This window comes from Diadema antillarum, unplaced genomic scaffold, assembly GCF_040938485.1.
Source record: "Diadema antillarum isolate AM-2024a unplaced genomic scaffold, OU_Dant_1.0 seq00001558_RagTag, whole genome shotgun sequence".
Lineage (NCBI taxonomy): Eukaryota > Metazoa > Echinodermata > Echinoidea > Diadematoida > Diadematidae > Diadema > Diadema antillarum.
This window is the reverse complement of record NW_027272284.1, coordinates 419,853-433,248: the sequence shown is the minus strand read 5'-3', so window position 1 is coordinate 433,248 and position 13,396 is coordinate 419,853. Positions and strand designations below refer to the sequence as shown.

At 41.0% G+C, this 13,396-nt stretch overlaps 1 long non-coding RNA gene across 1 annotated transcript; it reads right to left on the bottom strand.

Annotated features, from left to right (window-relative positions):
- Positions 1 to 1,402: 1,402 nt before the first annotated feature.
- Positions 1,403 to 5,911, bottom strand: LOC139710712 (uncharacterized). Its single transcript, XR_011709473.1, has 4 exons — positions 5,760 to 5,911; positions 5,065 to 5,293; positions 4,006 to 4,092; positions 1,403 to 1,920 (listed from the first exon to the last, which is right to left on the bottom strand). It is a non-coding gene; the product is annotated as an uncharacterized lncRNA (long non-coding RNA).
- Between the last annotated feature and the right edge of the window lie 7,485 nt (positions 5,912 to 13,396).

The window sequence follows — 13,396 nt, the reverse complement described above, 5'->3', positions numbered from 1 at the left end:
ATGGTCACGATCAAATACCGTTACATATTTTTGGTGGCAGCGGTGGGATGGTCACGCTGCATTAGTTGAGATATAAAATTTCTGTAAGTGGTGGGATTGGTCTCATTACTTTCAGAAATAAAATTTTTGTAAGCGGTGGGATGGTTACGCTGCACTAGTGAGAAATAATATTTTGTAAGCGGTGGGATGGTCACGCTGCATTAGTTGAGAAATAACATTTTTGTAAGTGGTGGGATAGGTCTCGTTACTTTCAGAAATAAAATTTTTGTAAGCAGTGGGATATATAGTCACGCTGCACTAGTAGAGACTGAAATTTCTGGTAAGCGGAGTGATGGTTAAGTTTTTACTTCAGAAATTATATTTCTGTGAGCGGTCTGATGGTCTATTGCAAAGGTCTAAGTCAGAATATCTAACTTAGTGAATTTTGTATCAGGACAGTAGAAGAAAAAAAAATTGTCGGTGTGGTTACAAACAGGTTGTTAGTTTTGGAAATAGTACTTTGGTTTATAACACTGAGAAGCACTTAGTGGTTAAAAATGAAGTACAGAATTTGTTAGGTGATTGCGCTATCTTGAACACTGGTATTACATGACAAATCTATGGAGTTTTGGAGAACTTATGCCGTTGTGGAGATATGGCAATGTAGTGACGTTGAAGTTGTGAGTTAGTAGTAGGTGAACAGCAGGGAGCTGTGAGACCTAGGATAGTGATGTGAAGAAGTTACGGTGACATTGGTGGTGAAGTTTGAGGTTAGGACAGCTGGTCTGTCGAGAGGCTCATGTAGTACCTGTGCTCTGAAATAGACTGAAAATTCTGAGTGTTAAGAAAAGTACTAAAGTACTGTTTTTAAAATTGGTTGGAGTATAGGAGAGTATGAGTGCATAAAACAAAGTATTAATACACGTAAGATGATTAAGTAGTGGTAAAAATGCACACTTCGCACCTTAGTGTAAGTTATAACTCTATTCACGAACTGGTTGGTTAGAGTTAAGGTGAAAGAGTAGTACATAGGTGAATAGTTGCATAGGGGAGCTTGCTCCTGATTGTTTGTAAGAGACACGTTCACAAACCCCATTTCTACGCTAAAACTAAAAAGGCGGTCATGACTGATGCTAGTCCAGTGAGTCCTGTGACGATGACAGAGGGTACTGGTGGGGGCGATGATGTAGTCACTAGAAGTTGGGCTGTTGATGGTACGGATCCAGAGATAGCTGTCAGAATGAATGAGTATGGTGATAGCATCCCGCCAAGAAGACGACGCGAATATACCGCTAGTCAGTTTGATGCCAACCCCCGCTATGTTGCAAGTGATGTCCCAACCGAAGACGATGATGCGAACTGCAGATGTACATCGCAAGGATGTAATTCCCGACAAGTTCAGTGGCAAGATGCCTTGGGGTGATTATCGCCGTCATTTTGAGGTTTGCAAAGAGTTGAATTCGTGGACTGATTCTGAGGCTGGGCAGTATTTGGCGACTCGTTTGCAGGGACCTGCTTTGAAGGTGTTGTCGAATTTGCCGCCTGGTGCACCCATTTCTTACAAGGACTTAGTGAAGCACTTGGAACATAGATTTGGTCCAGGGGAGCATGCTGAAAATTTCTTGATGGAACTTAGAATGAGGCGTCGTGGGAAAGATGAGACTCTGCAAGAACTCGGCCAAGCCATCCGTGATTTGACTGCCTTAGCTTACCCTGAACTGAGTAATGATGCACGTGAGAGACTGGCGCGTGGACATTTCTCAGAAGCAATTGATGACTCAGAGATTCGTAGTGGCATATTCCGTGCGCATGCAATGACTTTAGATGAGGCAATCCGTGCAGGGCTCGCGACAGAATCCTTTTTGAAGGTAGAGAAAGCTCGCGAGAGATGTAGGCCAACTCGATACGTCAGGACAGTGGAGAACCAGGCCCAGGCTGCACCTGTGAATGACAAAATGAGACATGAAATTGATGAGCTGAAATCTACTCTCAGACAGTTGACTGAAGTGTTGAGACAGAGTGATGTGAGACCAAAGATTGATAGATCTACTGTCACATGTTTTGCTTGCCAGCAGATTGGACACTTTAGTAGGGAGTGCCCAAATCGTGGAGCTCAGCAGGGAAACGACAGGAGGTCTTCCCTGTTGGCCAGGGGACGGCCCAACTACCAGCGATCAGGCCCACACAACTAGATGATGAACAGCAGAGTAACAGAACTAGGATTTGCACTATCAGTGATGTCAGTTACACTATGTTCATTCCCGTGATGATTGATGACAGACAGTTGCATTTCTTAATTGACACTGGAGCAACAATTTCATTAATTTCTCATGATGTAGTCAGCACAATGCATCAAGCAAATATGTGTCATTCTGCAGTACAGCTTTCTCAAGCAAACGGATCTGCAATTACAGTGTATGGAGAGATTGAAGTAGAGATGAAGATTGGAAGTAGAGTACATGAAGTTGAGTTAGTGGTAGCAGATATTGAGCAAGATGGAATTTTGGGGATGGATTTTCTCCAATGCACCAATGCGAGAATAAACTGTGAAGAGGAGTTAGTTGTGATAGACAATGAGGTTATTTCCTGTGCCAGTATGAGTGATGAACGAAGCCGTGTTCAGAGAGTTGAAGTTAGTGCTGATGAACTGATTGATGATGTACCCAAACACCTGAGAGACTTGTATATCGAAGCAACAGCCAACATTGATGAGCGACAGCATGCCAAAATAGCCGAGATGTTAGCTGAGTATGGAGACGTATTTGCAAGAGGAGACAATGACATAGGTCGAACTACGATGATGTATCACTCCATTCACACGACATGTAATGCACCATTACGACAAGGGCCAAGACGTCCGCCTATGGGTCTGAAAGATGAAATCGACAAACAAGTGAAAGAGATGCTGGAACGAGGCATAATCAAGCCATCATGCAGCCCGTGGTCTTCCCCTGTTGTACTCGTAGATAAGAAAGATGGTACCAAGAGGTTTTGTGTAGATTATCGCTTACTCAACAAACACACTGTGAAAGACTCGTTTCCCCTTCCAAGAATAGATGAGTCGATTGATGCTCTTGATGGTGCAAAGTATTTCTGCACACTAGACTTAGCCTCTGGTTACTGGCAGGTTCCCCTTGATGATGATGCAAAGTTGAAGTCGGCTTTTGTCGTGCCTGGAGGTCTGTACCAATTTGAAGTGATGCCTTTTGGGTTATCAAATGCACCGTCTACTTTTGAGAGATTGATGGAAACTGTGCTGGCAGGACTTCATTGGAAGATACTACTCATTTACTTGGATGATGTTATCGTATTCGGCTCATCAGTGGAGGAGGTGATCGACAGACTCAAACTCGTTCTAGATCGTCTGAGAAGTGCTAACTTGAAGTTGAAACCCAAGAAATGTCACCTGTTCAAGACAGAAGTTCTCTACCTCGGTCACATTGTGTCAGATAACGGAGTACGCACAGATCCTGAGAAGATAGAATCAATCAAATCGTGGCCTACACCTGCCAACACAACTGATGTCAGAAGTTTTCTTGGCCTGGCGTCATATTATCGCAGGTACATTAAGGACTTTGCTGAAATTGCAAGACCACTTCATGTCCTCACTCAGAAAGAGAAGAAATTTGACTGGAGCTCAGAGTGTGAGACAGCATTTCAGACTTTGAAGGAGAAGTTAACAACCTCCCCAATTCTAGCCTACCCAAGAGAAGGAGTACCATTTCTTATGGACACTGATGCAAGCAAGTACGCTATCGGGGCTGTGTTATCACAAGCACAAGATGGGCATGAGAGAGTCATAGCCTATGCAAGTCGAACTTTGAGTCGGGCAGAACAAAACTACTGCGTGACGAGACGAGAGCTGTTAGCGATTGTTCACTTTCTGAAGCACTTTCGACATTATCTCTACGGTCAAGAGGTCCAAGTTCGAACAGATCATGGCGCACTGACATGGTTACTCAATTTCAAGAATCCTGAAGGTCAGCTAGCCAGATGGTTAGAGATTGTTACTCAGTATCGCCTTACCTTGGTTCATCGCGCTGGAAGAGTTCACATGAATGCTGACGGACTGTCAAGACGCCCTTGTTCCCAGTGCGGCCGCCTAAATGATGCCTGTGTAGGAAACAGAGACATTGAATTAGATACTGATGACTAAGCGTGTCGAGTAGTTAATTGAAATGGTGGAGTAAACTACGAAGTTATTGAAGTTTCAGACATTTGAATTTTAGTGTTGTTGTTGTTGTTTCTTACTTAGATACAAGTTATTCATGGATGATGGCTGAGAATACAGCTTTTGATGTAGATGAGTTGACAGAGAGAGTTGCTGCAATTACTTTGCTTCCCTCTGTGACGTTTGAGAGAATTAGACGAGCACAACAGCAAGATGCTGACATCAAACATGTGTTGAGATGGAAAGAAACAAATGATGTGAAGCCAGAATGGAAAGAAGTGTCTGCCTTTTCCTCTGCAGTGAAAACCTATTGGGTGAACTGGGATTTACTGGCAGTGCGAGATGGAGTATTGATGAGAAAATGGGAGTCTGTTGATGGTAGTGATGTGACTTGGAAACTTGTTCTCCCTCGTACACTACGACCAGAGATTTTGATGGAATTGCATAATTCTCCAACAGCTGGACACTTAGGGGTACATAAGTTGCTTCATAAGGTACAGCAGAGGTATTATTGGGTAGGACTTGCAAGTGATGTGAGGTCGTGGGTGAGAAAATGCAACACTTGTGCCATGATGAAGAATCCGCCAAAGAGACTTCTTGCCCCTTTGCAGCAATATGGAGTTGGAGCCCCATTAGAGCGTGTTGCAATGGATATCATGGGACCCCTACCTAAGACTGATAGAGGGAATGTCTATGTGCTTGTCATCGGAGATTACTTTACTAAATGGATTGAAGCCTTTGCCATTCCTAACCAAGAAGCTGTGACGGTTGCTAAGGTCTTTGTTGAAGAATTCATTTGCCGATTTGGGATACCCAAAGAGTTACACACTGACCAGGGACGCAACTTTGAGTCCATACTGATGAAGGAAGTATGTAAGTTGTTAGGAGTGAAGAAAACTCGAACTTGTCCTTACCACCCTAAGGGAGATGGCTTCGTTGAGCGATTCAACCGCACTTTGACGACTACACTAGCTGCATCACTTGACCCTGATCGTCATCAGAGAGACTGGGATGAGAGGATACCATTCGCTATGATGGCCTATCGAACGTCAATCCAATCGTCGACTGGTGAAACTCCCTCTATGATGATGTTGGGAAGGGAAACCACTCTTCCGGTAGATTTGACGATAGAATCACCAACACCTGATGATGAAAATGACAAAGATGATTATGCATACAGGTTAAGATGTTCACTACAAGATGCACACGAGAATGCGAGATCAAAACTGAAGTTAGCAGCTTCTAAGCAGAAACAGATGTATGACAGAAACACTGTGATGCGTACATTCAAGAAGGGTGACTGGGTTTGGTTGCAAAGTATCCAGAGGAGAAGAGGTCTATCACCTAAGTTGATGATGAAGTGGCTGGGTCCGTACCTTGTAACCAGTAAACTGTCTGAAGTAGTGTATCGTATCCAACAGTCACAGAGGACCGCACCAAAAGTGGTACACGTTAATAGACTTAAGATCTATGATGGTTCCCCCCGCAAGAATTGGCTTGATGAGACTGTGAGACGCAATCCCCATAGAGTTAGACTGCCTCCACTTAGATATGGGAAGGATGATGAGTAAATGACTAACCAGATCATATTTGTTTTGTTTCTACCCACCTGATTGCTTCACAGATGAAGTGCCGTTTCTGTTCATCGTATTACAACACGTGGGAGGTGTATCGGCAACATCTAAATAATCATCATGAGACAACCATAACGGGCAGATGTAGGATCTGTGGGAGGGAGGTTGAGAATCAGAGAGCGCTCGATCTCCACCATGGAACACACCATCCCCATCGAAGGCTGCCCACCATCCAGTATGGTGTCGCTAGTGAGACGTATCGCAAAAACTGGATGAAGAATAGGTCCCAAATCGAGTTGAGGGGGGAGCGGATAACGAAGAAGGAAAGGAGAGACAAGGAAGAGAAGAAGGAAGGAGGGAAGGAGAGACAAGGAAAGGAGAGGCAAGGAAGAGAAGAAGGAAAGGAGAGACAAGGAAGAGAAGAAGGAGGAAAAGAGAGGCAAGGAAAAGAAGGAGGAAAGGAGAGACAAGGAAGAGAAGGAGGGCAAGGAGACACAAGACGAGCAGAAGGAGGAGCCAAGCAAGGGAAGTAAAGACAAAGTTACAACGGTTGAAGTGGAAGACGAAGGCGAGTGGGAGGAGATCTTCAGTGATGGTGACTCCAGTGATGATGAGGGCAGCAGCCACGACTCCGACGGCAACTCTAGTGATGACGATGACAGAGCTAAGAATGATGACGGCGCTGACAGCAACTCTAGTGATGACGATGGCAGCACTAAGAATGATGACGGCGCTGACAGCAACTCTAGTGATGACGATGACAGCGTTAAGAATGATGACGACGCTGGCGGCAACTCTAGTGATGACGATGGCAACACTAAGAATGATGAGAGTGTAAGCACCCCGAGCACGTCTACTTCAGAGACAACTACAAGTTGTAGGAAGCGAACGATCGACCTGCGGGACGAGAGTGACGATGAACTGACCATTCTCCTGAAAAAGCCGTGCGTGGGGATCCGGGTCATCACTCGCATTGAAATCAGGAGCAAGGTTTATGTGACAGCACATGGACAGACGCGGCTCCTGAGAGAGACAGTGGACGTTGTTCACCCGGAATCAGACCTGTGCGAAGTGAAAGAAGAGTAGAGTGTAATATGAACTGTATATAGTTACTGTTGTCGTTGTAAATAAGTGTAGATATATGAGATGTAACATATGTCATATAGTTGGTGTTGTAGGATATGAGTAGGAACTTTATTAATTCTGCTCATTCAGGAAGACATTAAAAGTTATAATTGGGATCTGTAAATTTAAAGGTGGTGGTAATAATCACTGGGACAGTGATTGTCGAGGAGGGGGATAGTGTGAGGGAAATGCTGTTATCCCCCCCCCCCCAAAAAAAAAAAAAAAAAAAAAAAAAAAAAATACAATACGATACATGTAGTACATAACGAGAACAGCAATGTTGATATTGTCTTTGGATACAGGCAATGTGTTGGTAATTATCTCAAAATTGCTAACGTTTAACATTGGAATGTGAATAAAATTCTGAGAAACACAAAATAACAAAATTGAGGCAATTTACACAAAATGAATATTATAGTAAAGAAGATTTTATTGAAAAATATGTGTAATAAACAGTGAACAGTGATAATAGAAGACTAGCAGGATGCACACGTAAATGACAATGTGTAGACGCTAGCTAGGCTATATAGACATTTGCACAGCGTATATCGTAGTTACCGTATCACAGGATGTTAACGGACGAATTCAGAATTGATGACATAGATTTTGGCTCTTGTAGATCGTTTTGGTATACAAGATTGGATTTTGGAAGAAACTTAAATCATTTGAATGTTTTTACAAGTATAAGATAAGACTATGTGGTTTTACTGGCATGTCTAAAATTAATCGGCAACGGCGAATCCTGTGTGCTAATTATAGCTCAGTCAGAAAACATAGAATAGTATATGTGGGACTGGGGTAAGATCGAGCGTATTCACGTACGAGAAATGGCGTTAAGAAATGTGTAATCTCATTGCTTACCTTTTATGCTTGAGAGAAATAAGTTGGTGAATAGCCAGAATTTGTTCTGGAAGTGTAATGTCCAAAGATGAGAGTGTAATTTTTGTTGTATCCAGGTTAATTCCCCGGCGAACAATGGTCGCTGCAGTGTACTTCCCAATCGAATTTACCGCTCTGCGTGACGTAAAAACTTTTAGCCAATCAGTGTTCAGAGGCGTATTGTCTGCACTTTAGGGCTCAGGGTCAAGGGGTATAAAAGGGGCCCGGGAAGCTTGAAATTTTACCCTGGCTGAGAAATCTTATGAAGATCTTGACTCTGTACATCCTTGATGCTTTGTTGATGCTACAAGTACAATTGTGATCTGATACAGTCTTGAGGCTAAAGTTAGAGCAATTAGAGATGGCGATGATGGAAAGCAGGGTCTGGGACCCTGGGATAGGGGGTCATGAACGATGTCTCCTAGGATAGACTCACTCTAATTATTGTTGTTACCCAAGTTCTTATCCAGTTAGTTGTTGTTACCCAGATTGGTAACTGGTGTTTGGAATTTAAACTGCATTAGGATTGTAGTTAGTGTTGTCTAGAATCTAACTGTTAGTTCTGCTTTTGTATGAGACGCTCGTTGAGACTTAGCTAGACATTTTGCAGAGAAGTGTGAACTTAGAATATTTTGTGGTGTCACTAGTCAGCACTTAGAAATTCTCGGAGAAGTGTGACTTAGAAATATTTGACAGTTGCAGCACTTAGAAATTTCTCAAGGAACCGTGAACTTAGAATATTTTTATGGTGTCAGCACTTAGTCATTCTCGGAGAAGTGTGACTTAGAAATATTTGACAGTGTCAGCACTTAGATATTATTCAAGGGAAGTGTGAACTTAGAATATTTCATTGTGTCAGCACTTAGTCATTTTCAGAGAAGTATGACTTAGAAATTTTTGACATGGTCAGAACTTAGACATTTTTCAGAGAAGTGAGAACTTAGAATATTTCATGAGGAAGGAACTTTGACATTTTCAGAGTGTTAACTCAGAATATTTTGAGGTGATAGCACTTTGACATTTTCAGGAAAGTGTGAACTCAGGCTATTCTATGACAATGGCACTTAGGCATTTTCAGAAGTGTGGCAACTTAGAATATTCTATGGTGATAGCACTTAGACATTTTTGCAGCAGTGTGAATATTTTTATGATCATAATGTGATGTGCAGTGGATTGTAGTTCAACATCTTATGAAGACATGAGGTGGTACCATAGTGGTGCTTTTTGTATTTGAAGACTGAATAGGTTACAGATATAGGTTTAGTTTGTGATGAGTGTTGGGCAGATTCCCTTCCCCTTCCCCCCCCCCCTCCTTTCCCTTTTATTCCCTGATGAGGTGAAAGACTGACGGCAGATTCAACAGCTTGATGAGTGACGTGTTACCATGCCGAGCCAGCAGTTGTGATGTTTTCAGTGTCAGAGACTGGGTTCGAGACGAAAGACAAGTTTGATGCTTTAGCTGAAGGTTGAGTCTCAATGATGTTGAAACTACAAGGGCTTAGCTGCAATCTGGCGATTGATGTCCTAGTATGATGTGGTCATGGCAAGCTGCTGTTCTTTCCTCTTTCTTCCCCCCCCCTTTTTCCTCCTTGTGTTTCTGTCCGTTCACTCATTACTTGTAGTAAATTTAACAAGTGTCAAAATCGAGTGTGCCTAGGGCAGGCCTGACTAGTGCACAGTAACGGTCGAAGTGCTGAATTTAGTGTCAGAAGGTGGTTATTTGACAGCGGTGTTTGTGTCCCACCAGTGATAGGTAGGAGTGTGACCCACTTGATGTCTATGCTATCACCGAGTACCGGGTAGTGAGATACCTAGGTTGCAGGGTCTGACACCGACAGAGTGAGTGCAGAACTTGCAAGGAACTGTTGACAGGGCCTAGAAATGTATCTGTGGAGTGTGTGCTGGTTAAAATCCCGGCGGGGTGAGATCCGGATAGTGTCGTGAGACTAGCAGAAAGACGCGTGTTATTTATTCTTGTTGTTTGCGTAATTTTATTGAGCCGTGCTTTATAAAGGAGAAAAAACAAGGAAGACTGCTTGCAGTCTAGATTTGGAGACAAATGCCAGGAACTGAGCTTAGTATAACATCTAGAATGGAGGACCGGTAATTCAATTTAAGTAAAAGACACTATAACCAAAAGCTGATAAAATCTAAGTTCACACTGTGCTGAGTGTAGTGTTAGTAATACTTAAGGTGGTTTAATAAAGTCAGTATGTAAGTAAAGAAATGCACTTATACTTCTCCAATGGGTAATATTAAACATAAGAATTGGGGCACAGAGTATCGAAAGTATTAATACTAGATTTTTCTTAATGAAAACAATCTATGTGTAAATGTTTGAACTGTATAATACTGTAAAGTGTACAGACCGTGGCGTTCAGAGTGTACATAATTATGTGTAACCACACTTACGACAATGTACATAACAATGTTAGAAGTTTGGAATTAAATGTTCAGTGTTGTTGTGAATTCAATCCCTGCTTGTACAGACTAAGTTTAGAAGAAAGTCAAGCGTTGTGTGATGATTGACTGAAAGTCTGCTTAGTGATCTGTGGATGCAGTTGTGATGTGTGAAATAGTCTAAGTAAGAGTAGTTTAGCAGTGTAGAACAAGACCATCCCACGACCGCGTCCATATACTTTGGACAAACGAACCTGTCATCGACGCTCGAGCCAGTTTAAGTGATTAGTTTGATAAGAACTTCGTTACTGAGAGAGAAGGGATTACTAGGAGTTTGTATATACTGTAGGAATGCCAGAATGTGTGTGCCGCAATTTACAAGTGAAATCTACACGATAGTTGGGCCTGCTGAACCTATGCTCGAGTGTGGTTGAGAATGCTTAGCGTGCCAGTCTGACTGAGCGTGTGTTCGAAACACGTGTGGAGAATTTGTCGCTGTTTGGAGTGTTGGGTGCAATGACTGAAACGTGCACAGCTGACTCGTGGTATTTAAATATCTACACTAGGCACTAGCTACTCTAACAGTCACGATTATGCACAAAGACACTAAATATCGAATTATTAACTCACCTATATTATGCTGAATGCTTGAATGATGAGATTGTTAGAAACTTGGCATAGAAGTCTTGTTGAAACAGGAGATTTTAGTGCAAAATCACGAGACTCACCGCATTCAGGTGCTAGTAGTAATGACTTAGTAGGACTGTTTGGCGGTCAAGACGTTAGTCAGTTATCTCATTTGCATGTACGCACTTTCAACCAATAGCACATACAGTGTGATAGTGGCATTCAGAGTTAAAAAGGCACTTATAAAAGGAGTTTTCCGATTGGTCAGTGTTTGTTATGAATAGATTCTAGTTATTCTCCCTCTCTCTCTGTAGTTCTGCTGACAAATAAGGAAGTTATGTTGTTGGCAAGGCGTGGTTTACCTGAACAAACCTGGTGGCAGCATTACCTTCGAATGAGTGATATTTGTGAGATTTGATTGATTGAGCTACCGTTACGGAGATCTAGCCTTGTTACTGTTTGGTGGCAGATAGGACAAATCTTTCAAGATCGCCACCCCAAATTGGTACATGGTCACGATCAAATACCGTTACAGTACTATTAGTATATACATCAAAAGTATAGCTCAGTCGGTAGAGCACCGGGCTAGCAATCCGGAGGTCTCGGGTTCGAATCCCGATAGAATCCCATTTTCTTTGCTCAATTTTCCACTAATAAAAGTATACATAATACAATGCTAGAGAAAAATCAAGCAAACAAATTATCATGCATACTAAAATAATTCAATGACTTTAAAACAATTACGAATTAAAAACTGCATGTAAAATTGATATAAAAATAAACAAACAAAAATTATGATTAAAACTGGGACCACTTAAATATAGAATTAAATGTAAGAAAGCATGAAAACAACACGAAACTGTAATCAAGGTCATCTTAAAATCTTGGATTTTTAACTACTTATTGCCCATCAGTTGAATGCAGCTAAAAAAGAGCACCTTGTTTGATATCAATTTGTGTAGAGTCACATGTATACTTATTCACCACAGTATAGTAAAGCCTGCGCTTTTGAATGAGTGTCGGTTTAGGTATATCTAACTAAATGAATGTTTTATGGAAGCCATATTGATATTGTACGAATAACTGAGAATATGACACTTCTGAAACATATTTACATAACTTGTACATAATTATTTACATCTTAAAGTGAAGAGTTTGTTCGCAAAAACCGATAAGTCCATATTTGCCACATGGAGATGTTTGCGATTAAAGGTCAAGAAAAATAAAGAGAATAATAAGAAAAGTTTTGCTTCTTTTGACCATAACTTCAAAAATGTACCTTTATATGTAGTGACCAATATATCATTTAAAAGGTATTATCTTGTACTTTATGACAGAGACCGTACTTCAAAATCTTCAAAAATGGACTTATCGGTTTTTGCGAACAAACCCTCGAATGAGAAAGAGAGGGAGAGAAGGTCTCTGGAGAGAACGAGAGAAATAGAGGAAATAAAGTGAGAACCGAAGGGGGAGAGAGAGGGAAGAAAAAGAAAGAAAAAAAAGAAAGAAAGAAAGAAAGAGAAAAAAATAAACAGTGGAATCAAAATGAATAGGAATTCCGCATGAATAATATGCCATGTAAAAGTTGATATAAGATTACCTTATCCCTATAGGGTAAAAGTATTCAGATATCTGGTATAGGATTATAAAGGCTAGTTACATCGTAACATATTTACTCAGAAGACTTAGTTTTAATTTGTATTTGAATGTTTTGAGGCTTGTGGTTTGTTGAAGGGAATAGGCTAAAGAATTCCAATATTTCGGTCCAGCAAAAGCAAGTGTATTGTGTTAAAAGTTTATTCTAATGGATGGCAGGTGGTAAGAAGAAGACTGCCGAGTGTAGTAATTGCGCACTTGTTCATTCTTCACAAAAAGTGACGTAACAACCTGTGGAAATTCGGAATCCCTCGAGCTGTACATAATGGATCCTAGATTCATAGGATAAATATCCTGTACTTTTAGAAATCTATTTTCATAGAAGAGTTCATTAATGTGAGAACGTCATGTTGCACCAGAAATAATTATCACTGCCCGTTTTTAGAGTAAACTTATCCAAGTATAATTTTGTTGAGTTTCCCAAGGCAAGAACGCCATGATTGAGATAGGTTAGTACAAGGGTTGCGCAATCTATTCCTTGGAAATATAGATTTGTATTATTGACAACGCCAACATTTCTGGAAAGAAGTTTACAGTAGCATATCCATGCATTCTCCAATTCCATTTGTCATCTATAATTATGTAGGCCAAGAAATTTTGTATTCGTGACTTTGTGTATTTATGGCCTGGTAAAGATGATAATACATGTATTGCTAAATAACATATAGTTGGTTTTCAAGAAATTTAAAGATAGCTTGTTTGCATGGATCCATTTAACTACAGATTCCAGTTTTGAATTTATAATATTCAGTAGTTGATGTGGATTTTTGTGAGAGAAGGAAAAACTAGAATCGTCGGCAAATAATATGAAAGAAATAAGTTGTGACGATTTTGGAAAATCGTTTATGTATACAAAATAAAAAGTAGGGGACCAAGCAGCGACCCCCTGTGGAACACCACAAGAAATAGATCTCAAAGTAGACTTCGCATCATTTACAATGATTACAGTGATCTTTTAAAAATCAACAACTTGTAGGCATGTTAT